Source organism: Mandrillus leucophaeus, unplaced genomic scaffold (genome assembly GCF_000951045.1).
Source record: "Mandrillus leucophaeus isolate KB7577 unplaced genomic scaffold, Mleu.le_1.0 Scaffold647, whole genome shotgun sequence".
In the NCBI taxonomy this organism is placed as follows: Eukaryota; Metazoa; Chordata; class Mammalia; order Primates; family Cercopithecidae; genus Mandrillus; species Mandrillus leucophaeus.
In genome coordinates, this window is record NW_012106997.1 from 1,300,832 (window position 1) to 1,326,817 (window position 25,986).

General features: G+C 35.7%; 1 pseudogene across 1 annotated transcript in view; it reads left to right on the plus strand.

The window, feature by feature from the left end:
* Positions 1-523: 523 nt before the first annotated feature.
* Positions 524-25,986, plus strand: part of LOC105554516 — a 39,691-nt pseudogene continuing 14,228 nt past the window's right edge. The window contains exons 1-3 of the transcript XR_001008340.1: positions 524-715; positions 2,775-2,877; positions 9,859-9,966. The product of XR_001008340.1 is annotated as a ubiquitin carboxyl-terminal hydrolase 10-like (transcript). The remainder of the gene's footprint in view (positions 716-2,774; positions 2,878-9,858; positions 9,967-25,986) is intronic.

Sequence of the window (25,986 nt, forward strand, 5' to 3'; positions counted from 1 at the left end):
AACAGTAAACCCTATTAGGAACTTGTAGGAGAGAGCAATTAATTCTGCCAGTAATGAACAAAGGAGAGAGACTGTTCTCACAGTTAATAAAGATATATCTGAGCCTGGGTAATTTACAAAAGAAAGAGATTTAACAGTTTCACGTGGTGGAAGACAAAGGAGGAGCAAAGTTATGTCTTACATGGTGGCAGGCAAGAGAGCTTGTGTAGGGGAACTCCCTTTTATAAAGCCATCAAATCTCATGAGACTTATTCACTGTCACGATACTCCTGCAGCATTTGAAGAGGCTGGTGTTGGAGTTGAGCAATGAAGGGTGTGCCCAGAGTAACAGCTCACTTGGAAGAAGTGCCATTTTTGTTGATGGAATTCATTTATTCATTCATTCATTCAACAGTTATTGAATATGTATTTAAATTGCCCCAGACAGTGGGAAAACAATGCTGATCAAAAATAAGTATTTTACCTGTATTCATGGAACTTGGATAGAGTGTGTGATAAATACTTAAGTAAGCATGAAAATACAATGACTAACAATTTTAAGAACCATAGAGTTGAAGCACAGGCTACCATAAGGTTAGTGACAGGGAAACTGACCTACCCTGAAACTCTAGCAAGGCATCTTTTATACGGTGAGATTGACTTCAGATGTGATTATGAGAAGCGTTATATTCGTGAAAGGAATGGCAATTGTAACACCACAAGCAAAGACTACATTGTAAGTGAAAGGGAAATGTATGTAGACTGGATGTCAAGAGGGGCCAAACCATGCTGGTTACAAGGCAACATAAAGACTTTGGGGTATATATTGAAGAATTTAAATAAAATGTAAAAATGCTCAATCAAATTTACATTTTTTTAAAGTTCACTCCTAATGCACTATGGAGAAAAAAATGGTGAATGAAGGGACAGACAGACTTCTTTAAAAAAGCTTGTTCAGAAAGACTGTAAGAAAATGTGATGGTTTGCCCTAGGTGACAGCAATGAATATAGAGAGACCTGAAGAGATTAGCAAGATATTTTGAGGGTGAATGGAAGTGATACCATACTTTTAAACAGTTAGAAAGGAGACAGGGTGATGGAGAAAGAGTTACCACTGGCACCCAATTTCTTTAAGTATGACAGGTATTGGTGTTATTTACTAAGATAGAACTGTTGGAGGAGGTGTTGGTTAGTGAGGAAGAATGATACGGTAGTGGATGGTAATCAACTCGGTTCAAGTGTTAACTTTGAAGTGACTGTGAAAATGGCAACAGTACACGTACAATAACCATTGCTTCATCTTCTGTGATGAAGATGTCAGGCTAGATCATTATGATAGGCAACACTGAACAGACGGCCATTGGCATGTGGCTACAATAACCTAGGGAGAGAATGTAGGCGAGTGTGCTTGGGCACTTCACCATTACAACGCTGGATGAAGGAGGATAGATCTGTAAAACAGAATAAGAAATAATAAGTAGAGAAGCAAATGAAACATAGGAGTGTGGTGTCACAGAGTTCAAGTCATAAGAGTATTTCAGATAATATGGAATAGGTCAATGTGAAAAAAAGCCAGTGAAGAAAAAATATTCAGTCATTCTTGCAGAATGAAGTGGGTAGTGTTGTCATAATATAGGGTGTACCCAAGATTCTGCAGATTCTGGAAAGACTATAAGAGTAATTGCACCACTATGAGCTATCAATGTGGTATTAGTACATTCATCATGTGTTATTGTATTAGTACATTCATCATGTGTTATCTTTATTTACCCCTCAAAACAGTCATATGATCTGGGGATTATCTGTTCTGTTTTGCCCATTGGAAACAACACCTAAGAAGCCAACACTGACTTACTGCACAGCCTGGTCAAAGTCTCATGAATGCCATGAAAACTCTGTCTAAGTGGAAAGAAAATGAGACTATTTCCTTCTTTCAGTTTATTGGAAAAATGGGTGCTGGGGAATTCGAACTTATCCTCAATAGCTATTAAAATGGGATAATTCCAAATGAGAGGGAGCCTCAAATCAGCAGAGGAAACTGATGGCAGAAGTGGATCATTGCCCTTTATGTCTCCACAGGAAATCACTTATTACCTAAAAAGTTGCTTGCAAATGAGAAAGATAAGCTCTTTTTGACTCCTATTTAAATATTATACTAAACAGAAAAAGTTGATAATCTATGTATTGCTTGTTTTTAAAGAAAAGATGGAAGCATTTCATTTTTTGTTAAATGCATCTATTGTGCATTACAGCCCTAGTATAGAGAAAGCCCATATCAAGTCCAAGCAACAATGAACAAATATAGTCAGAGCCTGTGGGAGCAGCTACCTATAAAGATTCTCTCCACCCAGAGAACATCCCAGGCATGGAAGTGACACACTGCCTACCAACTGCCTACATTTGATTTTATAAACATCCTCTTTTCTGTGAGTAAACCATGTATGTTGGTTTCTTCTGTTATTTTGTGTGCAAATAGTCATCACTAAAACCTATCTGTACTTTCAGTGTGAGAATACAAGTCTTTTCCAAATAAGAAAGGGAATAAAAATCCAGATTTGGAAACATTCTATATAAAATCTTGGGTCTCTGCTTGGGCATATACTAGATGTTTAAACTTAGGAAAATGATTTAATTTCTTGGAGGTCCTGACTTCTGATCAGAAAATAAAGATAGTAACATTTTGCAGATGTTTTTGTGTTTTATACATGTAAAATACTAACATAGTACCAGTCACACGACAGACAATCAATAAATGACAGCAATTGTTTTCATTGCTGCCACTGTTTTTATCACAGGATGAAAAACTTCCATTTGTGCTTTACGCAAGGACGCTCCCTTTCCAAACAGGCAAAAGAGTAAAAACGATCCCCATGACTTATGAAAGACAGCTTTTTAAAGGTTTGCAGATATTTTTTAACGGTTGTCCTTCTGCTAAAGATAATTACAATTCTCCTTAACCTACTATTACATTCTGAAATATATTCTGATTACCAGAACTTTAAGGTCCTTTGTATCTGCTGTATTTTTCTAGAAAATAGAATAAATAATTATTATGGAATGGCATATTATGCAGATAAACATTTATTAGAAGAGTTAAGGATAGAAATTTTAGGCCGGGCGCGGTGGCTCAAGCCTGTAATCCCAGCACTTTGGGAGGCCGAGGCGGGTGGATCACGAGGTCAGGAGACCGAGACTATCCTGGCTAACATGGTGAAACCCCGTCTCTACTAAAAATACAAAAAACTAGCCGGGCGAGGTGGCGGGCGCCTGTAGTCTCAGCTACTTGGGAGGCTGAGGCAGGAGAATGGCGTGAACCCGGGAGGCGGAGCTTGCAGTGAGCCGAGATCACGCCACTGCACTCCAGCCTGGGAGACACAGCGAGACTCCGTCTCAAAAAAAAAAAGAAATTTTATGTAGTTCTGTAATTACCTTTATTAGTACAGAAATCGACATAGGAATCAGCATATTCCATAGGAAATATGGAATACATTCTGGAAAAGATTTCTGGCAGAATTATTTTCAATAATAATAATATATTTATATCAATAATATATATCTATATATTGATATATATAAAGAAAAAATAATATATTTAACTATTTAAAGATAAATTAAATATTGAACATATTTTATAATAGGTATCTATGTTTAAAGATGCCTATGGCAATATTTGCCAAAGATGCTATAATAGTTTCTAGGGCTGTTGTAACAAATTGCCTCAAACTGTGTGGCTTAAAACAAAGAAGTATATTCTCTCCCAGTTGTTGCCATTAGCAGTACAGAGTCTAATTAAGGGTGGAGACGCATGTCCTGCGGCTGTACTGGGGACCATTCCCTCCTCTCCCTCCTTGCAGCTATTCACGTTCTTTGACTTGTGCATCTCTCTGCTTCATGGACTTTCCTGGGTGTGTCTCCACTATGTATCTGTCTTATAAAGATATTTGTCATGGGATTAGTTAGCTATTGGTTAACCTAGGATCAACTCCCATTTTCCAGAACCTTAAGTATGGCTATGAAAACCTTTATTCCAGATAAAGTAACATTCACTGGTTCCAAGGATTAGGACACAGGCATACGTTTTGCGGGTAGGGGATACCATTTATCCCATTCCATATGCTACTGGATGTACTGTGTTAAAATGTGCTCTGGACAAATGAATTTTGGATTCACTCCATGCTCTATTGCCCTCAGTGAGATTCACATTTGGAGAAATAAAACATCCTAAAGTAAACAAAATGGTTTCACTTTTTTCAGTACAGTAGATACATACTAATATATTTGGAGGCACTATTGGTCCATGGAACACATTTTCAACAACACCAGCCAACATTCACACATACAAATACATCAGGCACAGAACCTTAAAAAGGCATGTTGTTAGTTTAATCTGGACCTACTGAAGTAACATAGGGATTTTTTGTCTGTTATTTTAGACAGAGTCTGGCTCTGTCGCCCAGGCTGGAGTGCAGTGGCACGATCTCGGCTCACTTCAGGCTCCGCCTCCCGGGTTCACGCCATTCTCCTGCCTCAGCCTCTTGAGTAGCTGGGACTACAGGCGCCCACCACCACGTCCGGCTAATTTTTTGTATTTTTAGTAGAGACAGGGCTTCACCATGTTAGCCAGGATGGTCTCGATCTCCTGACCTTGTGATCCACCCACCTCGGCCTCCCAAAGTGCTGGCATTACAGGCGTGAGCCACCACACCTGGCCAACATAGGGATATTTTTAAAAGAAATTCATCAGTAACATTTATGAATGTAGATAGTTAAAATTATTCCAGTAATCAAAGTCGTTATTTATTATTGAAAATTACAATAAACTATATTGTTCACAGTCACATCCTTAATTGACAATGAATTACTGACAGTGATTTATTTCGTCAGCAAAAATTATCCCTAGAAACATTCTTTACAACAATTGCACCAAGCATAACCCCATGAGCTTCATTTTTCCCACTTAAATTTTTATTTTGGCATCACTAAACATTAACATGTAAGCTAAATTTAAGCTGAGGACCACCTCACTCTAATCCATCCTACACACACTTAGGTGAAGGGACGCTATACTTTTCTGAGGTCGATTGTTAGTCAGTAAAGAGGGACTCAGATATTTCACTGCATCAGCCAAATAATTATTTCTCCACCAATGATTCTGCTCATTCACCTCCTCTAACTCCTTTATTCACAGTGTATTGGAGTCTCTACAATGTACTTTTTATGGTGATCCTAACAATTTTCTCAAGGACAGACATAATGGAGAATCTTCCCTAATCTACCTCTACATGGTAGGATTTTGTCCTCCTTTCTTGTGATTTGTGTCTTCTCAGTGTGTAGCAGAGCTAAGAAGGTCATTAGAGATAAGCAGCAATTGAAAAACACTGGTAGTGTAGCATTTGCATTATGGATGAGATGTTAAGTATCATTTTCTCTGTGCATTCTGTTTAACTCAGTACAACAGATATTAATAGAATTCTATGTGCAGTGCCTATGATAGGCTAGAACAGGGCTCACTGCTGTAAGGAACAGAGATACATAAATAAATGCTGGCAATTGATAGGGTTCTGGCTTTTCACTTCTTCCACTTCCTCGTCAAAGATCTGACTGATGAGTATGGCTACGTATTTGGTAGCCTAATAGAAAACAGATGACAATTTGGGTTGTCTGTGCAAGCACATGATAACTGCAGTAAGCAACTTAAATAGCAAATTTATCCAGGCCTGGGGCTAAAGCAGAGGTCTTGGGTCACATAAACAGGTGTGCTCATAAAGAGAAGCAGAGTAGTAAGTGCAACAAAAATATAAAACAGCTACATAAGAAGAGAAAGAAAGATAGTAGATCAGCCACTCTTATTGTAGACACAAAGAACAGAGTGAGGACAGGCCTCTCCCACACTCTCAATGGGAGGCAGAAGAAAGGGAGAGCTTGTCAAAGGTGGTCTTGCCTTGTTGTACACTTAGGTGATAATGCCAGTGGTGCACTGCTGTTCTGGACATGAGGCATGAAGGAGGGTGGATATGCTCAACTTTTGTTATTGAGGCACAAAGTCCTGAGCCCCATGGAAGCTCTGATATGCTCTTCATCTCTATGGCAAAAACAAAACAAAACATTCCTTCTAAAAGTTCCCAATGAAAGACCACAAGCGCAAATTCCATGTCCTTAGTCTTTTACAGGATGGAAACATGAGAAGTGATAGGTAAACTCCTTCTCATATGCCATTCAATTGTAAAATTGCATGCACAAGTAAGTACTATTATTATTACATTATATTTTGGGTAATGCAAGGGAGTCTAATAGGAGTTAGTAATCCTGATTGCCACACGCAAATTACTCTGTAAATTACAATTCAATATGAACGTGGCATTGGGAACATGTGTGTAAGGATCAGAAATAGCTGAGGAAAAGCACTGAATACTTTTATCTATAGGAATTTCACTAAAACAGGAAGCTCTATAGGACATTTCAAGATAGAATATTTTTCAGAGATGGTGTTATCTGAATTAGGCACTTTAAATAAGTCTTATGTAATTAACTTTATTGGCTGACTTTAAACATTTAGTCTATTTCAATTCTTCTTTCATTGACTGAATTAAATACTCTTTAATAGCATCTACATTAAGCAAAGGACAAACAGAACTGGTATCAGTGGCAATGGTCACCTAATCTTACAATTCTCCATGCCTAAAAGCTGCCTTCTTCCATGCTTGAGACGCCTATGAGTTTACAATGGACACTTCTACTGGAGCATGGATTAGAGGTGGCTCTTTGGATATCCTTACATGGAGATAGTTGTAATGCTAATGGCAGCTGTCAGTCTATCTCCCATACCCTAGATATTCATAAGTGCTCTTCATTTTCTGTTCACCAAAACAGAACTGTGTTTTCATATTCTCATCCCCTCAGACCTGTAGTGTCTCACAGGGGGTGGGGGTGAAGATATTCAGTGGCTCATTTTTCTCTAAGTTTTTTTTTTTTTTTTTTTTTTTTTTTTTTTTTTTTTTTTTTTTTGCCACGCAGGGTTCAAAACATTACCTTACCTAGTTAGATAATTTAATGAATGGAAATACTCTTATGAAAAAGTCCAATTGACAATATCTTATTAGGGTTAATAATTTTGAGCCAGATATATTCACTACCTTAGCAGTACCTTAATACCATTTTTCCCCCAAAGGATAAAAAAAATCTTAAATTTCCCTCAACAGCTTATAACCCAGCTCTCTTTGCTTAATCCCAACTTCTTTACTTTTATGTACTGAACAATAAAACTTTAAGAAATGTGCAGTTATCAAAATTTGTTGCAGAAGATAAGAAATCTCATCTATATGAAAAATCAGAGAAATAGCATTGTGTATGTGCATACATGTGTATTTCTGCGTGTTTGCATAAGCATGTATGTTTGTTGAACAGCGCTGGAGACTGAGATAGTATGAAAGAGATTCTGCAGATAAGAATGAAAAGTTAGGAAGGGTCATTATATGAAAGAACTTATATCCATGCAAATGGGCTTTAAATAAATTGTAATAGAACAATCAGGGTTTGTCACAAACAGTTAAGAATGGAAGTTGGTTTGTGAAACCTTTGTTTTATAATAGATGACAGATTAGATAGATTGATTATGTGTGTTTATACTAAGTATAAAACGTACTTCTTTTTTATTTTTATTTTTTATTATACTTTAAGTTCTAGGGTACATGTGCACAACGTGCAGGTTTGTTACATATGTATACATGTGCCATGTTGATGTGCTGCACCCATTAACTTGTCATTTACATTAGGTATATCTCCTAATGCTATCCCTCCCCGCTTCCCCAACCCCACAACAGGCCCCAGTGTGTGATGTTTCCCTTCCTGAGTCCAAGTGTTCTCATTGTTCAATTCCCACCTATGAGTGAGAACGTGCAGTGTTTGGCTTTCTGGCCTTGCCATAGTTTTCTGAGAATGATGGTTTCCAGCTTCATCCATGTCCCTACAAAGCACATGAACTCATCCTTTTTTATTGCTGCATAGTATTCCATGGTGTATATGTGTCACATTTTCTTAATCCAGTCTATCATTGATGGACATTTGGGTTGGTTCCAAGTCTTTGCTATTGTGAATAGTGCTGCAATAAACATACATGTGCATGTGTCTTTATAGCAGCATGATTTGTAATCCTTTGGGTATAGACCCAGTAATGGGATGGCTGGGTCAAATGGTGTTTCTGGTTCTAGATCCTTGAAGAATCATCACATTGTCTTCCACAATGGTTGAACTAGTTTACAGTCCCACCAACGGTGTAAAGGTGTTCCTATTTCTCCACATCCTCTCCAGCACCTGTTGTTTCCTGACTTTTTAATGACCACCATACTAACTGGTGTGAGATGGTAGCTCATTGTGGTTTTGATTTGCATTTCTCTGATGGCTAGTTATGATGAGCATTTTTTCATGTGTCTGTTGGCTGCATAAATGTCTTCTTTTGAGAAGTGTCTGTTCATATCCTTTGCCCACTTTTTGATGGGGTTGTTTATTTTTTTCTTGTAAATTTGTTTGAGTTCTTTGTAGATTCTGGATATTAGCCCTTTGTCAGATGTACTTCTTATTGTTCATATGAGCAAAAGTTTAAAAACTAACAACTTAGAGAAATTAAATGTTTATCAGTAGATTATTACTATCTACTTCTTATTTACATTCCTTACATAAAAAATTAGTGTGAGAGAATCATATGCAAATACATCTGAGGAGAACAATAGCAATTATGAATCTAACAGCCACAATTTCAAGTTGATGGGGGGAAGCGAGACCTGAGATGCTAATGTTTGTCCAAGGTCACACACGTGATGGTCAGGGGAGCTGTGATCTACATTCAGGTAATGCTCTCCAGTTCTGTCATTGCTTTTATTCTGCCACTTAGCACCATCATCAGAGCTAACTACAAATCTGTTACTGAGCTGCATTGCTGTCTGGGGTGATAGCTGAGGTTCATTACCTCGTGGCAAGAAACTTAAGGACTCCAGCATACACAAAGAGTGCGTTTAAGACTGGAGGTTTAATAGGCAAAAGAAAGAGAAAGGAGAATATCTCTCTCCTGGGAGAGGGATGCCTGAATGGGACTTCCGGCCTGTGTTGGAAGGCAATAGATTTTATAGACAGGTTTGAGAAGGCAGTGTCTGATTTACATAGGGCCCAAAGATTGGTTGGACCAACTGTGATGTTTACATAATGCTCGGGGAAGCTGGCTGCCCCACCCGAATCATTATGCAAATAAGGTTGTTGCCTGATTGGTGCTACATTGCCTGCTCCTTACTGTACACGTGGCTGTCAAAGAGACGGGAACATGGAGCTGTCATTTTGAACATGCCTAATCCCAAGTAGCCTTTTTCTATTGGCACAACTACCAGCATTCACCTTTGCAAGCTTCCAGCTTGCTTGTCTATGTCTGCAGCTCAATTTTACAGGCTGCTCTTTGTTAGAAAAGAAAATGATTTGGGGACTGTTTTTCATTAAAAGGAAAATCTTACCAAGGACTTCCTTACCCTCACTATCTGCCTAAATAATTTCTTTTTAACTACTGTATCACTATGGCTAATGGAAAAAAAAATTCATTAAAAAATATTGTGGCATAGGTAATATACTCTGTATTGTAGGAAATCTAACATCTATAAAGTGAGAGTTTTCTTTTAATTTCAGAATTTGTATCTTCCCCTGATCCCTTTTACTACAGTCTTTCTGTTTTTCTATTTCTTCATTTGCTGGTGCTCTTGGCATTTTTTTCACTGTGAGTCCTATATCCAGAGGTGCCACTCATGTATACAAATCTGAGCTGGGGGTGTTAAACAGTAATTTAAATGGTGATATTGTACTTGGGATAATTGCTGCAAATGTTATGATTTATTTTTCCTATAGACAACAGCTTGACCCTAGCAACTAACACAATCCATCACCTGCTGTCGAGCAACCAAGAGCAAGAAAAGAAGTGGTTAGAAAAGGTACCACCAGCTCTGGAGCTTTATGGTCAGTAAAGTATGGAAGAACCAAAATAGGCTCTCAAAGTAAATCAGAGCACAGCAAATACTTCTCTAAACCAAGTTCTGATTTTATACTATAGGAGAGAAAAAAATGTTATATTTGAATATATTTTATGACACTGTAAGTTATGCCTAACTGAGAGAAAAATGTATTTAATAATTTTTTGCAGTAATCAATATATAACTTAAGATTCAGAAATATTTCCTTTGAATACCTTTTTTCCCTTAAAAATACAAAAAAAATAGTAAACGTGTATCTTTTTTTTTCCCGAAAGTAGGGGTTTTATTGTGTTTATTTTTGGTGAAAAAATTAAAAAGTACAAAGTAACTTGTTTTTGTTTTATATATACCCAAGACAATAGTTCTTATTCTAAATTTATATTTCTGTATATGGTATGATTTTAAGATACTTAGAGTAATTACACAGAAAGAGGGAAAGTGTGAAGAGTCAATAAGATAGTAGAAAAGTCTTTTTATTGAAATAAATTTGGAAATACTTCGAAATGTAGAAAACTATAATGATTAACACAAAAAGCCTGCAGTCACACAGATGATCAATTGTTGTTCGCACGTTTGCTTCATATTTTTGTAGATATAAATACTTACTGTGCTAACTGGTGTAACAAGAAAATATACACTATTATTGTTAGTATGGGTAGAGTTTAATTGTAAGAATTTGCCAAGAATAACTTATTTTATTTACTTCCTTTTCATACTGATTAGTTCATCTTTGATTTGTCAGAATAGCAAATACAATACATATACTTCCATCTCAATTTGCATCTTGGTAAGAGAGCCTCTGTTGCAATGCTTCCATGTGGCCGCTGCTCACTCCAAGAATGGGCAGCCCATCGTCTTCAATAAATAGGAATATAAATTGTTTGCTTCCAAAAGGGATTAATACAATTTAAACCCTTGCTAGTCTTATGCAAACATTCCTGTTCTTTCACATACATGCCACACTTGTTTAGCTTTAATAATTTTTCCATTATAATAGGCACAAATAGTATTTCATTTAATTCCCGTTTTAATGATTATTAATGAGAAGATTTCTTTGCAGATTTAGTCACATTTTACTTTATTTTTCTGTTAATATCCTTTTAATATGTTTTGCCTATCTTCCTATCAGTTTGGTTGCTTATTTTATTGCTTTGTAAAAATTTAAAAATATTCTAGATACTATTGTTTGTTAGATATTTTGTACTAGTTATCTTATGCTTGGCTCTTCAACAAATAATGTTCTATTTCTATTAATTTGTTCTTCTTAGATTTGCCATATAAAATTCATCTTATTTAACACAGTATAAAGTTAATCAATATTTCTATTTCTGAACAAGATGAGCCTCTTAGAAAGTTTTAATATATTCTTTCTCATCTCTCATATTACTTTTGAGTAATATTCATGTACTATATGTTTTTAAACTTCTAAATTATTTATAATTGCCAGATATAATCAATATTTTCTTAGATTTACCACTTCAGTAACAATTGCTTTGCTCACTATTACTTTTTCTGTTTTGTTTACCTTTTCAGAAAAAACTGTTCTTTAATCCATTTTTAAAATTACTTGCATAACATTTAAATTAGTATTTTAGGAGATACTTTAGCTATATCTGGAATTCTAGGTTGAGAATTTTTGGAGAGCTTTGGTTTTTTGTGTATTTTTAAAAACGTTGATTCATTTTGGCTTTTCCTCATTAATTAACACTAAAGGTTTTCTTTCATTGCCACAGGCAATGTATATTTTGTATATATGGATGGCATCTTTATAGATATGCATGTATGGCGCTCTCTTCTCTGAAATATGTACATTTATGAATTCCTATTAGGAAATTTTATAATAAGTACCTGGTTATTACTTCAGTAAAACCATAGGTTAGTAGTATTTTGCTGATGTTATTGTTGTGTGGATAACTGAGGTATAGTTAAATGGCTGGAGGTAAATATTTTTATATTCCTCATGTTGTTATCCTTGATTTATGTAATCATGATGTCCCTTATATTTACTCTCTACTGGAAAACATATGAAACTAAGTAAGACTAAATAAAGCATATCATAGTCAAAATGTTCCTGAGTTCCTAATTTAAACAGGGATTTTTCTTTGCTGAAGTCTCAGGCCTGGTGTCCAGAAGAGAGAGACCCACAGAAGAAACACTGAAGTTTATTTTTCTCAAACTCTTGATGGCAGTTATTTCTGCATATCTTGGAAATGCATTGTTTTATAATGGTTGCTTTTACGTGTTGGAGACTCAGTAAGAGAGAACTGGTAATTAATTCACATAGAAAGTACTTTGTATTTCAAAAATATTTATAAAAAATTACTTCTGTGACCTGGGCTTGGGACACTTTATTAAGCGTCCAGATCAGGAGTTTTTCAAGAGACTGTTCTTTGCCTCAATCCATTATCTCCCAAAAGGCCATTGTTTTGTAGTCCCACTAACATTTATCACATACATTTAATGATATGTCCTTTGTCCACTCTAATGGTCAGAAATCTGTGGCTTATTCAACTTAAAAGAAAACCTCCAGAGCCCAATATAGTAAGTGTCTATATCGTTGTTAAGTTCACAATACATATTTGCTGACTGCCTCTGTGACTGAATGGCTGAATTAATGAGGAGTCAGCCATGCCCTGTCAGGTGATATATATGGAGCACAATGACTGCCCCATACTCTCAGGCTCCCTCTTATATCTGAAATCCACCTTCTTTTAAAATAGGTTTTCTTTTAAAAGAGTTCACCTCTTTTTTCATAGTCAAAATTCTGAGTGAGGAAAGTAACACTGGTCTATCAGAACCTATCATCAGTTAAATCAGCCCTGACAATCATTGCGGAGACCAATACTGCAGGTATATCTGCCATCAACCAAGGTCCACCTAGATGGCCGAGCATCATTACTGTTAATCCAAAAATAATTCCATTTTTTCTGACAGGCTAATTGCTTCTAACAGTAAGTTGCAAAAACACTCAAGACCCAGCAGTCACAATTTTGTGACATGAAGTAATCATTGTTAAGATAACGTTGGCCTCTTAAGAAAGGCTCTGCCATGATTTCATCAATATTTTTTAATGACCTCAAATATGTTTATTTAAAAGGAATCCTTCATTATTTCATCTCTTATAATTCTCAAAAAGGCAGGTAACATTATATTTACTCTGCTCAATGGAAGTATTTGAGCTCATTTTTAAAGTACTAACTGTTATTTCCAAAATAAGCACACCTGATCATAGTATTTACAGAGAACAATATACTAGTACATACCTTTAAGCCAATTATGAAGAAGAGTTTATTTCTCAGTATTATATTGTGACTTTTAAAATTTGACATTAGGTTTTATTCTTATGGATCAATAAAAAACTAAAATACTTTGAAATACTTTAAAAGTTGGGTGGTATTGTTACCAGTGAAGGATGTCCAGGTTCTTGGCATTTTGAACAAATAACTGGACAAAATGCACAATCAAAGCAAGGAGACAAGAAGCAACAAAAGCAGAGATTTATTGAAAATGAAAGTACACTCCACAGGGTGGGAACCAGCTGAGCAAGGCTCAAAGCCTCAGTTACAGAATTTTCTGGGGCTTAAATACCCTCTAGGGGTTTCCCATTGGCCACTTGGTGTACACCCCATGCAAATGAAGTTGTGGTCTCGCAATTAGTCTGGTTGTGGAAAGCAACCAATCAGAGGCTGAAGAGAAGTTACAAAGTTACACTTTTATGCAAAAAGCAACCAATCAGAGGTACGTTCTGCTTTCTGCAACTAATCAGAGGTACTTTCAATTTTCCAGATGGGGAAGGTGTTTGCAAAGGGAGTAGTCTCTGGTCCTTTTGTTACTTAGATGTGGAAAGTTGGAGTTTTCCTTTTGATTTAGCTCTAGAAAGTCAGCGTGAATCAGCCTTAGGTTCCCTGCCTCCAGACCTTATTCTCCTGCCTCAGTATCCTAAGGCAGAAAGGAGAGGGTATCAGACTTAAGGAGAAAACGGCAACAACAAAAACGTATTTATAAACAAAAATAGATGTAGAAAAAATAATCCCACCCCAACTACAGGAGTGATGCCAGGGAGCCACAAGCTCAGAGTTAAAAGATACTGAAGGGAGCTTTGAGATATTTTTTGAGGAAAGAAAATCAGTTTCCAGTACAGAGGCCTATTAGCCTCATCAGCCACTGATGCTAAAGAGTGGCTTTTGTGTGCAAGTAGAACAACGTGTACAGGGACAACAAAGGCCGGGAGGGACTCACACCTTACAGGGAGCAGAAAACCTGTCATGCTAGAGAAGAAGTCAGCTTAACTCTCTTCACTTCCTAATTGCAAATACTGGAAAGAGGATAAACAAACATAGCAGGAAGTGGAATGGTGATCTTTAAATACAAAGTTGAGCAGACAACCATATAGATCACTCAATATTTGAGGAAAGTGTATACCATGAGAAATGAAAACAAGTCAGTAAAGAGAACTAACACCTGAAGAAACAGACTTAATGAAGGAATCAGAAGACTGATATTAAAATTTAAGCTTTTAAGAAATTCATGTTATATATTTAAATAAATTGAGCACAAATCAAAAACAAAATTTGCACGTAAATTTAATCATTTGATTTTAAAAACCTCAGTAGATGAGTTGATTAGCTTAATAGATGCAGGAGCAAAGACAACAAGGAATTGTGGTGATTAAGCTGATTATTTAATACAGAGCAAAGGTGTAGTGTGTCTTAGAATATATATGACACAGGTAGTATATCAGAAAGTACAACATTTGTTAGGAATTACAGAAGGAAGAAACGCAGAAAATGGGCAAAAGACACAAAGGAAGGGAGGAACATTTAAAACTTGAAGATGTGAAATTTAGAGTAAAAATGTGCACTAAATATACGCATGTATCTCTGCTGCTGTGTAGAACTTGTGTTTGACTGGTACATGCTAATATATGAATGGCAGATAGGAATTTGGAATACAAATATGTGTGATGGAGCTGGTGTGTGAGTATGGTGGAGAATGGTGACAGGGAATACAACTTCATAGGGCTATCTATTTAAAAAATGCAAACACTAATTCCATCTAGAAATATGAAGTATATGTAAAGATATGTGTTAATATTTAAGAATAAACACTAGCCTGAAAAATGTGCATACTTTTAGAAAAAATTGGGGGAGAAAGGTTAATAGTCAAGACACTCAACAAGGCAGGAAAAAAGGAGGAAATGGATATTAAATAAAACATACAAAACATAACACGTAAAGTAAAATATCAAGAAAGATAAGCTAACACAAATATGTGATAGATTTACCCTTCCTTTTAAAAGATAATCACTGATTTCTTTGTCATTGTTTTTTTGTTGTTCTTGTTGTTGATTTGAGACGGAGTCTCACTCTTCTTTCCCAGGCTAGAGTGCAGTGGCATGATCTTGGCTCCCTGCAACCTCTGCCTCCCGGGTTCAAGCAATTCTGCTGTCTCAGCCTCCTGAGTAGCTGGGACTATAGGTTCCTGCCACCACACCCAGCTGATTTTTGTATTTTTAGTAGAGATGGGATTTCACCATGTTGGCCAGGATGGTCTCAATCTCCTGACCTCGTGATCCATCCGCCTCAGGCTCCCAAAGTGCTGGGATTACAGGTGTGAGCCACCGTGCCCAGCCAAGATAATCACTGATTTTGATAAAAATAAATATCTAGCTGTTTTCTGTGTTTTAGAGACATACTATAAACCACACAAATAGTTTGAAAGTGGAGGAATGGAAGAGATATATAACACATCAATTGCTAACAGCAGGAGTAAATGTAGCTAAATTAATGTAGAGAAAACACAATCCAAGCTTAAAGTGAAAAGCCAACAAGTAATATATTCATATTGAAAAACTATTTGATTTCTCAAGATGACATAATATTCAGGATCTTTAATGATTTCAAATCAGAGCTTCAAGTCATACATGGAAACAACAAGAAATGAATTGAGAAATTGATAATTCGGCCATAAAAGTAGCTTTATTGCATATTTTCAAGAATAGACACATTAAGCTATATATATGTGTGTGTGTGGTGTGTGTGTGTGTGTGTATGTGTATATATATACACTCCTATAGTATTTGGCTTTTATGTTTATATTTGGTACATTTATATGAAAAGCTTTTTTAATATATTTTTATTAAAAGTATGTATGTAATAGCATAAAAGTATAGGCTTGCTGTATTACAGGTAAGGCATTTACCTTATTAGGTACACACTTTCATTTGATGTTATTTAGTTTTTACTTTTAATATTTACATTAAAATTGCATATCAAATTTTAAAGAAAAGCATAATCAAAAGAAAAATATATACACTTTAAAGTAAAAATGAGTTGTTGCACAGAGAGAAAAATAAATCATTTATGGAAAAATTAGAAATGAGAAAATAACAGCAATTACAGGGGATATTTGAAAAATAGCAATGAAATATGTATACTATTCTGCCAAAAGGTTTAGAAATCTGAGCAAAATGAATCATTGTATAACTTGACTCCAAAGAGACAATTTGAATAGACTATTAATTAGAGAAAAATAGAGACATTAGCCAAATATATTTTTTCCTAGAAAATTGTGTGAAGCTCATAATTTTCCAAGCATATTTTCAAGAAATAAATCATTTTTAGCTATAGTTTGTCATAAAATGAACCACAAGAAAAAAGATAGCACCTTAGGCTTCATAACTCATGTGTGTAGCTACCATGGCCCTAACTGAAAAGCAGAGGACAGGTCCTAAGTAGACAATTCTGAATTATTCTCACATTAAATAGATGTAATATGTAAATGCTCAATAGGGTTCTGGTCATTTATGCTGAAAAGACTGAGGCATGTAACCCATCAGAGCATATACATCCTATTCCTTAACATTTAGACAAATAGGTCATAACTAAAGTTGAAAGCAAGAAGGGGAATTTCCACATGATTGAAAAATATGGGGGATGCATAGCAGTTGTGTAGCTGAAGCCAAATTGCTCTAATTGGTTGAAGATCCTCTACACATGCACACACACACGCATGCCACGTGTGTACATACATATACACAGACACACACACATTATGTAATTAGTAGGACAGATGGGGATATAGGTCCCTTCCTGGGCACTAGAAATTGTGATCCTGCCCTAGATCTTGGAATAAGGAAGCTGTTGTTTTATCTTGGATGAAAAGGAATCAGAAAAATTCAGCTCACTGATCTTGTGGCAAGAAGTGAGCTGTTGTCCATAGTCCGAGATGAAAGCAGAATTCCTAGCAGGAGAGAATCAGAATCCAGTACTATCTGTAGGTGCGTGCACTACACAGAAGGTTTTTATACCAGGGCAACCTCAGCATCAGTAGGAACTGGTCAGCCTGCAGCTGTGAGAAAGCACAGGGAAATCTCAAAGCCTGGGGCCCGAGTGGGGCTTCCCAGGAGAACCTGCAAGGAGGGATCAGAGACAAATAATCAGAGCTACTTCTGGGAGCCAGCTGCACATTTAAACAAAGACCAAGAAAGTTCTCAGTCCCAGTAAATGGTGGAGCATTACGATCAGAACAATCTGAAAGATATTTTCATACACCTTTGCCTAAACACCTCATAGAAAACATGAAACTATGAAACAACAACAAACAACAAATAAAGTTGAATTCTGTAAATGAAAGTTATATTGACCTTTATTTTAAAATCTTTTATGGACATTAGATAGTAACACTGCTCTTTCAGTAACTTAGAGTACTTCGCAATTCCTTGAAAATACAGCACTGTCAACTGAAAATCGTTTCTGTTTGTTGGTTGTTTCTTCTTTTCTTTTTTTTCAGTGAATGTCTCCGTGTGCTCAGGCCCCAGTGAAAACATGAAGTGCATTTGAGGACATGAGGGCTAAGGGGATCTCCAGGGTTCCCTTTTCCATTCTCAGAATTCCTTATGATATGTAAGCCACATACATTGCTCAATGCCGTTTATAAGAAATGTCATTTTTTTTTAAATCAAAGTAAACGTGGCTTTAAGTGAAAAGCCCCATTTGTCTTCTTTCAGAGGGCGTGAAGATGGTGACGATGAGGGTCAGGTGGCAAGCCCTCCTGCTCCAAAGTTCTAAAAGAAATGACCCCGCCTCATTGTGTGGATGTTTCTCAGCCCTTTCCCTTGATGTTGAATGGTGTCGCTGCCAGTTTTGGAACTCTTTACCTCTTTTATGCTATGAAGGCAAGATGGAATTCTCTTGCTCAGTCTTGGGATTGTGGAGATTAGGTTGGGAAGAGCTGGGGAGGGCAGTGTAATGCCATTTGCCCCAGGCACTCCCATGGGCATCCCGTGATTGACCCTGCTCTTGTGGGGCCAATAGTGCCTGTGTCTCTGTCCCTGGGACAACAGCATTGTCCTAGCCCACTGCCGCTCCCACAGCCTTCCCTGTCTGCTCATCCCTGCCTTCCTGAATTTTATTTCACAGATGAATTGACTGTGGGGAATTTCTTGTCAGTTCAACTTCAGGGACACCTTCAGACCCTGGATTTAGGAAAAGAGCATCCTTAGAAATGCAATAGCTAGCTTCCCATTTCTGAAATATGAATAACACACTTCTTCCAAGGAGAAAAGCTATCTGTTTGATTAGTCATACTTGCTACATTAAATTTTCAATAGTTCCTCTTAAAAAAATCTCTGCAATGAAAATGAAAAGCTTGTGAGCTATAGGAGAAATATTCCCAAATGTCTTATATTCCTAGCCTGGTTAAAATAGTTGATAAATGGTTATTTAAAAAATGTTCACATATATATATATATGGTGAATTTCATGGCAGTTGATATGTTCAATAATAACAGTACTGGGTATAAAGTATTAGATAATGCAATATGCTAGAATTACTTCCATTTTCTGAATGATAAATCCAATCTAATTAAGTCTGATTTTGAATGCTGTGGACTTCAAATGAGTCTTTAAAAATATCTTTCAACTGCTTACCAGCCCTTATTTCGTATGCCGTATTTTGAACGCTTTGTTCTTAAACAGTATCAAATATATTATCCAAAGCATTTGCAGAAAACAAGAAACTTTTTTCTCTACAAATCGCTGTAAGCAAAGATCATTTTTCAAGCTAATGAAATCTTAGTATTTTCCAAATAATGCTTAGGGAAACATCAAAGGAAAGAACAGTAAATACCATTCCATGTGTAGACATTATGGAAAGTAAATATTTTTCACTAGATATTCATAAAGATAGCAGCTATACATGAATTTACATCAACCAGCTTAAAATCACATTATACAAAGGATCCATCACATTGGACTCATTGTAATTTCAAGGAAGCCCAGACAGATACTAATAGATCATGTTGCTGAGAATGATGTATTTCCAAAAATACTTGTAGTTAAGAAAACAAAAGGTAGATAATATAGAGAATCATTGTATAACTTTAACATCTATCAACTTCCTCTACTATTATTTTTATTAGGCCATGATGAAATCACTGCTCATCAAGACCACATTCTCTGTAGAGATTTAGGGGCAGGGTCATTAACAAAGTTAATGAAAACAGTAACAGGGACTCCAGATGTTCTCACTGTGGAATAATTCAGATCGAACGATGCATCACAAGACTTGTTAATTATATCAGAAACTAAAAATATGTAACTTTCAAATTACCATTGCGTATTATCTCTAAAATTTATATGTTTGAAATAGCAGAACGTTTCATTTTTAAAGGGCTTCACGAGCTTAGCACAGTGCATTTTAGGTTTGGAGCCGAAAACCCTGAGTTTTAATCTTTCCTTGCTGTTTATTACGATAATATATTAATTTGATCACAATGATGATCTATTTGCCTATACTATCTATCTATATCTATTTGCCTATACTATGTGCCAGGTTCTGTTTGAATGCAATGTGTTGGGCACGCTATAGACATATTTTACTAAGGGCTGCCAACAACTCCACCTGACAATATTATTCCCACTGCGTAGAAGAGGGGAATGAAGTTGGGAAGGCTGGGGAAGAGACAGGTCTTAAAGAAGGCAGCACATCATCTCTCAGATATTGTCTGAGGCTGCATTTGTCACCTGTAAAACTGAAATGGTGGTACTTCCCGCAAAAAATTGTTGAGAGAGTAAATGAGAACGTACATGTGAGGGTGCCTTATGATAGAAGTAGGATGGTACAAATATTAACTTTTACATGATATAGACCATATTCATAAAATCATAATGTTCAAGATAAATCTGAAAATAAAGCTTAGCAGCGTTATTAATTAGTCAATGAATTGGAAGGAAGCCCAGTACAATAAAACGATGCAGGGCATTAGATTCCGCTGCATGGGGTTTCTACCTCTGCTATCATGTTCTCTGAGGCACAGTAAATCCTCTAGCACGTATGCAGTAGCTACATCAAAGAGCCAGTGAGAATTTAGAAAAAAGCTTGAACTTGGAGATCTAAAACAAAAAACAAACCACATGGATTAAAGGAGAGAGAGATTCGTGATTAACTTAAACAGACAGGCTAGCCCTTCAGCTTAGTAACACAAGAATGACTGCATTAATAAATAGGAAGGAAGATATATTCATCAGAAGGGACTTGGTGCATCCTAAAGGAACAGCAAGTGCAGTCACTGAGATGAATGTGGTCATTGGAATTCATGTTCTGGTAGGGACAACATAATATTGAATGGTGGAGCTCAAGCATTGCAATCCTAGCTCAACTGATGCATAACACAGCAGTATTTGGTAAAATCTGCATTTGTTTTGCTTTTAAGTTTTCTGTGGTGTCACAGTGTCAAATAGTGATGAACACCTTGGGCCTTGCAATGAGATATGGTGGATGGGAATTTCAGTTCAGACTCCCACTAGTTGCCTGGCCCTTGAGTACTTAGCATACCTATTCCTCATTTGCAGACTGGGAATAATAACAGAAGTCATAGAGTCCTCATAAGTTATAACTTGGGATAATAACTGTAGTAATAGTGTCCTCATGGGTGTTTTTAATATTTAAGGAGAGAACTTACTTAAGGCCTAGAGAATTCCAGGATATACAGAAAAAGAGTTTCATAAGTGGGTGTCACTTTCTCACACAACAAAAAGGTACCAAGCAAGTTTTTAAAGTTTAATTAGGCTTCTTGTATGCATTTGCCTGCAGAAAGAGAATGTGATGGCATACAGATATTTACATTCCTTAATGAAAATTACTGAACTGCAAGAAAACTCAAGTATTTTCATTTCATAAATAATGTGAAAGAACTTTTAAAGTTGATTCCAGTGAAATCTGCAAAGTGAACACATTGATCATCTCCTTTTATGATTTTTTGTGACCTCTACAAATGATTTCAATGTTTAAGGCATAACAAATATACATATTCCTGATGTTACATAAACCAGTCATTCAATAGATGATATAAATAAATGTAAGTACAACAAAGTGTATTTTCATAATAGTATCGCATCTCTAACTTTGTCATTTACTTAATTGGTGGGTAGAAATTCCCATGGTCTTTTCATGTAAGACAGGCCCCGTAGGTAAGTACCCGTGGTTAGACACAAGCATGGATTAGATAATTCTGCATCTCTATTGCTGCAAAGTTGCTCATTGAACAAGAAGAGCCCTTCTTGTTCTCACAGGGCTCTTCTCTTTGTGCATCCTATTCTAACCAAGGCAGTGACACAATTGCTACATTCGTAGAATGGAGAAATTGCCCGTGAATTGCAATTCAGAAAACAGTTGCTCTACAAACTTGTTTAAAATTTCAACCTGAAGACATATAGCTACCTGAAGCAACATAGCCAGCAAGACCAATGGTGTAATAAAATTTTTACAGATCTTTTTCCCCTTACTAAAACTCTTTGTATTTTTAGCTAATGGCTTTTTAGAATTCCTTCAGAAGGGATAGCTGACTGGTTCTGGTGTGTGCTTGTGAGAGAGAGAGAGAGGTGGGTCTTGTGTTATCTACCATTACTATTTCAAAACACAACTTTGGGTCTCTATAATCCACCATACTGGATGAAATACCTTATGAAATACGTTTCACATTTCTGGATTCATTTCCTTGTTTGTCAAATGAGAGGTTAGGAGACAAGAATTAAGATAATTTTATCAAATAATCTTAGTGTTCTCTGACTTATCACAAATAAATGAAGATTTGGCTATACCTCCCAAATAGACTGCCAGTTATATGATTGCATATCCATAATCTATTTAGCCTGTCTACAAATAGTATCACTCATTTAGCCTGCTCACTTGGGAACAATCATTAAAATTAGTGAGGAAAACCACAGTGATTTTTCACTTTAATTGCACATCCTCTTCATCATAAAGAAAGTATGTCAAGGAAATATCTGCATTGTACAGAAATGCTCTACCAGAGATGGTTATGTTTGGCACAAATATTTTAATTAGATTTTCACCTTCACTTTTCCTATGGCATATGCTTTAATACTAGTAGCTTTGGAACATTTTCACTGGGAGAAATACTGTAAAAAGTTTGTATTTGTACTAAATCTCTTCTCTAAAACTGTTACTCTTGGTAGGAAAAGATATTATTTAGAGCTAATAATTAATTTTATTTTCTGACAAGAGTTTGATTCATTAATATCAATAATGAAGATAGGGTGAAGAAAACAAATGCATAATTCTACAAGTCTTCATTTTCTTGTTCTCAGCATCAGGTTTCTGTCAAATGTCAGTTAATTTTTTTCGAAGTAACTGTTGGTGATTGGGTAGTGAATTTCCAAATTAACCACAAATAGTTTGTAATAGTTCAAAATTCTGAATCCAAGTACTCTTTCATGTCATAAGACTAGTATATTACCTAAAGGGAGATTCTCTCCTTAATAGCTTTAGAAGCTAATTTAAAAAATAATAATCTCAAAGAAATAAATACATATAGATAAGCAGACATTTATATACACACACATCTGTACACATATATACAGAAGGTGCCTTATTTATAATGGTTCAACTTATACCTTTTCCTCTTTATGATGGTGCAACCATTGTGATTTTGCTGTACTTCAAATTCTAAATTTTGATCTTTTCCTTGGCCAGTGAATTTACACAATCAATTCAACACTTGATTATAAAATAGGCATTCTGTTAGATGGTTTTGTCAACTATAGACTAATGTAAGTGTTCTGAGCAACTTTAAGGTAGGCTAGGCTAAGCTATGATGTTTGGTAGGTTAGGAGTATTATATGCATTTTTGACTTAGGATATTTTCAACTTACAATGGAGTTGATCAGGACATAAATTTGTTTTAAGTTGAGGAACATTGGTATACACATATACGTAAATATAGTAGAGAGATAAATGGATAGATAGAGATACAGGTATATTGATATACAGGTTGAGCATCACAAACCTAAAAATCAAAATTCTGAAATGCTGTCATGAGGATTTCCTCGTACTTGTTCAAGGAAATGCTCTTTGTTGCATTTCAGGTTTTAGATGTTCAGATTTGGGATGCTCAACCAGTAAGTATAATGTAAATATTCTAAAATCTGAAAAATAAAAATAAAAATTTTGAAACACTTCTGGTGCTAAGCATTTCAGATAAGGGATACCCAATCTGTAGCACTTAAGCAGAGAGCTGATACAGGTTTCAACTTTTTAAAATTTGTTTATTGAATTTCACTGAATGAACATACTATAATTTATATACCCATTCGGCAATTGATGGATGTTTGAACTGTTTCCAGTTCGGGGCTATAAAAAATAAAGATTCTATGAACATGTCTTTTGGTGGACAGAAACCTCATTACATACCAAGAAGTTGAGTTGCAAGGTGATAGGGTATACTTATGTTTAGCTATACTGGGTACTGCAAGATAGTTTCCAACAGTAATCTTCCATCAACAGTGTAAGAGAGTACAAGTAGCTCTATATCCACACCGGCACTTGCTATGGTAAGTGTTTTTACTTTTAGTTATTCTAGTTGGTGGGTCATGGTATTTAATGGTGTTTAATTTGCATTTCTCTAAGAACTAGTGACAGTGAGCCTATTTGCGTTTATTCAACATTTTGAAATTCACTTTGTGAAGTGTCTATTTGAAGTTGTTTCCTGTTTTTGTTTTTTTTTTAAAATTTGGTTATGTGTATCTAAAAAACCATTTGTAAGATTTCTTTGTGTAGCCTAGCTGTGAGTTATTTTGTCAGGTATGCATTATGAATATCTTCTTTCAGTCTATGGCTTATAGATTTTCTTGCGTTCTTTCTCATTTCATGAACAAAAGTCTGATTTTTAATTCAGTGCAATTCATAGCTTTTACAATTTTGTATTCTGTTAAAAATCATAGCCTCTCCGAATTCTTGGAAGCATTTTCCTATCTTTTTTTTCAAGCTTGATTGTTTCGGGTATGTGATTGATATCAAATTATTTATTTGCATGCTTAAAATTAAGGTAATTGTTTTCCTCTCATATAGGTATTCAATTGACCCAGCACTATTTATTGAAAAGGCTATCCTTCTCTCACTGAAATGCAGCAAGGTCGTTGTCTTAAATCAGGTCATCAAACATTTGTAAGTTTATTTCTGAATTACTTACTCTATTCCTTTGACCTCTTCTTTTTTTTTTCTTTCTTTCTTTTTTTTTTGCATCAATATCAAAAAACTACTTAAGCTTTACAGTAAGTGGTGATATATGGGAGATAAGGTATTTAGGCTTTTTTTCTTCTTTGGTATTGCTTTACCTACTGTAGGTCATTGCATTTTCATATATATTTGAGAATCAGGTCATCAGTTTACAAATATATAGCTGCTGAGATTTTCTGGGAGTTGTACTGAATCAATAGATCAGTTTGAGTATAAATTGCAGTTTAGTACTGAGTTTGCGTTCTGTGAACATACATGCATTCCTTCATTTATTTAGGTTTTTTATTTCTCTAACTGAGATTTTTATAGTTTTATAGTTTTATAGTTTTCAGTAGTGAGGTATTATAAATTCTCAATTAGATTTATTCCTAAGTAGCTGCATTTTTATACTACAGTAAATAGTGTTTTAAAATATAATATTTTCAGTTGTTTGCTGCTAACATATAGGAATACAATATATTTTAGTACATTGAATCTGAATTCAGCAAACTTGCAAAATTGCTTACTGTGGGTACTAGTTTGTAGTTTGGTGCATTGTTTTTGATTTTCTACATACACAGTATTATCATCTGTGAAAAATATCTGCATTATTTACACTCCAATTTTATACTGTTTTCTCTCCTTACTGAGTCGGCTAGAACCTCCAAGACAATGTATAGACATAGATGATAGTGGACATCTTTTCTTATTCAGGGGGAACATATCCACTACTTTGCTATTTGGTATAATTTTATCTCTAGAAACTTTTGTGTAAATGACATTTATCATATTTAGAAAGTGTTCTTGTATTCATAGCTTGTGGAGAGTTTTAAAACTGTTTACTTGAGAAATGTTATTGTATCATATTGTTCTGCACATATTGAGTCAAATATATTTGTTTTTCTTTTTCCTTTTTTTTTTTTTTTTTGAGATGGAGTCTCGCTCTGTGGCCCAGGCTGGAGTGCAATAGCACCATCTTGGTTCACTGCAACCTCTGCCTCCCAGGTTCAAGTGATTCTCCTGCCTCAGCCACCCGAGAAGCTGTCTCTTATACACATCTAGATGTGTATAAGAGACAGTAATAGTATCGCATCTCTAACTTTGTCATTTACTTAATTGGTGGGTAGAAATTCCCATGGTCTTTTCATGTAAGACAGGCCCCGTAGGTAAGTACCCGTGGTTAGACACAAGCATGGATTAGATAATTCTGCATCTCTATTGCTGCAAAGTTGCTCATTGAACAAGAAGAGCCCTTCTTGTTCTCACAGGGCTCTTCTCTTTGTGCATCCTATTCTAACCAAGGCAGTGACACAATTGCTACATTCGTAGAATGGAGAAATTGCCCGTGAATTGCAATTCAGAAAACAGTTGCTCTACAAACTTGTTTAAAATTTCAACCTGAAGACATATAGCTACCTGAAGCAACATAGCCAGCAAGACCAATGGTGTAATAAAATTTTTACAGATCTTTTTCCCCTTACTAAAACTC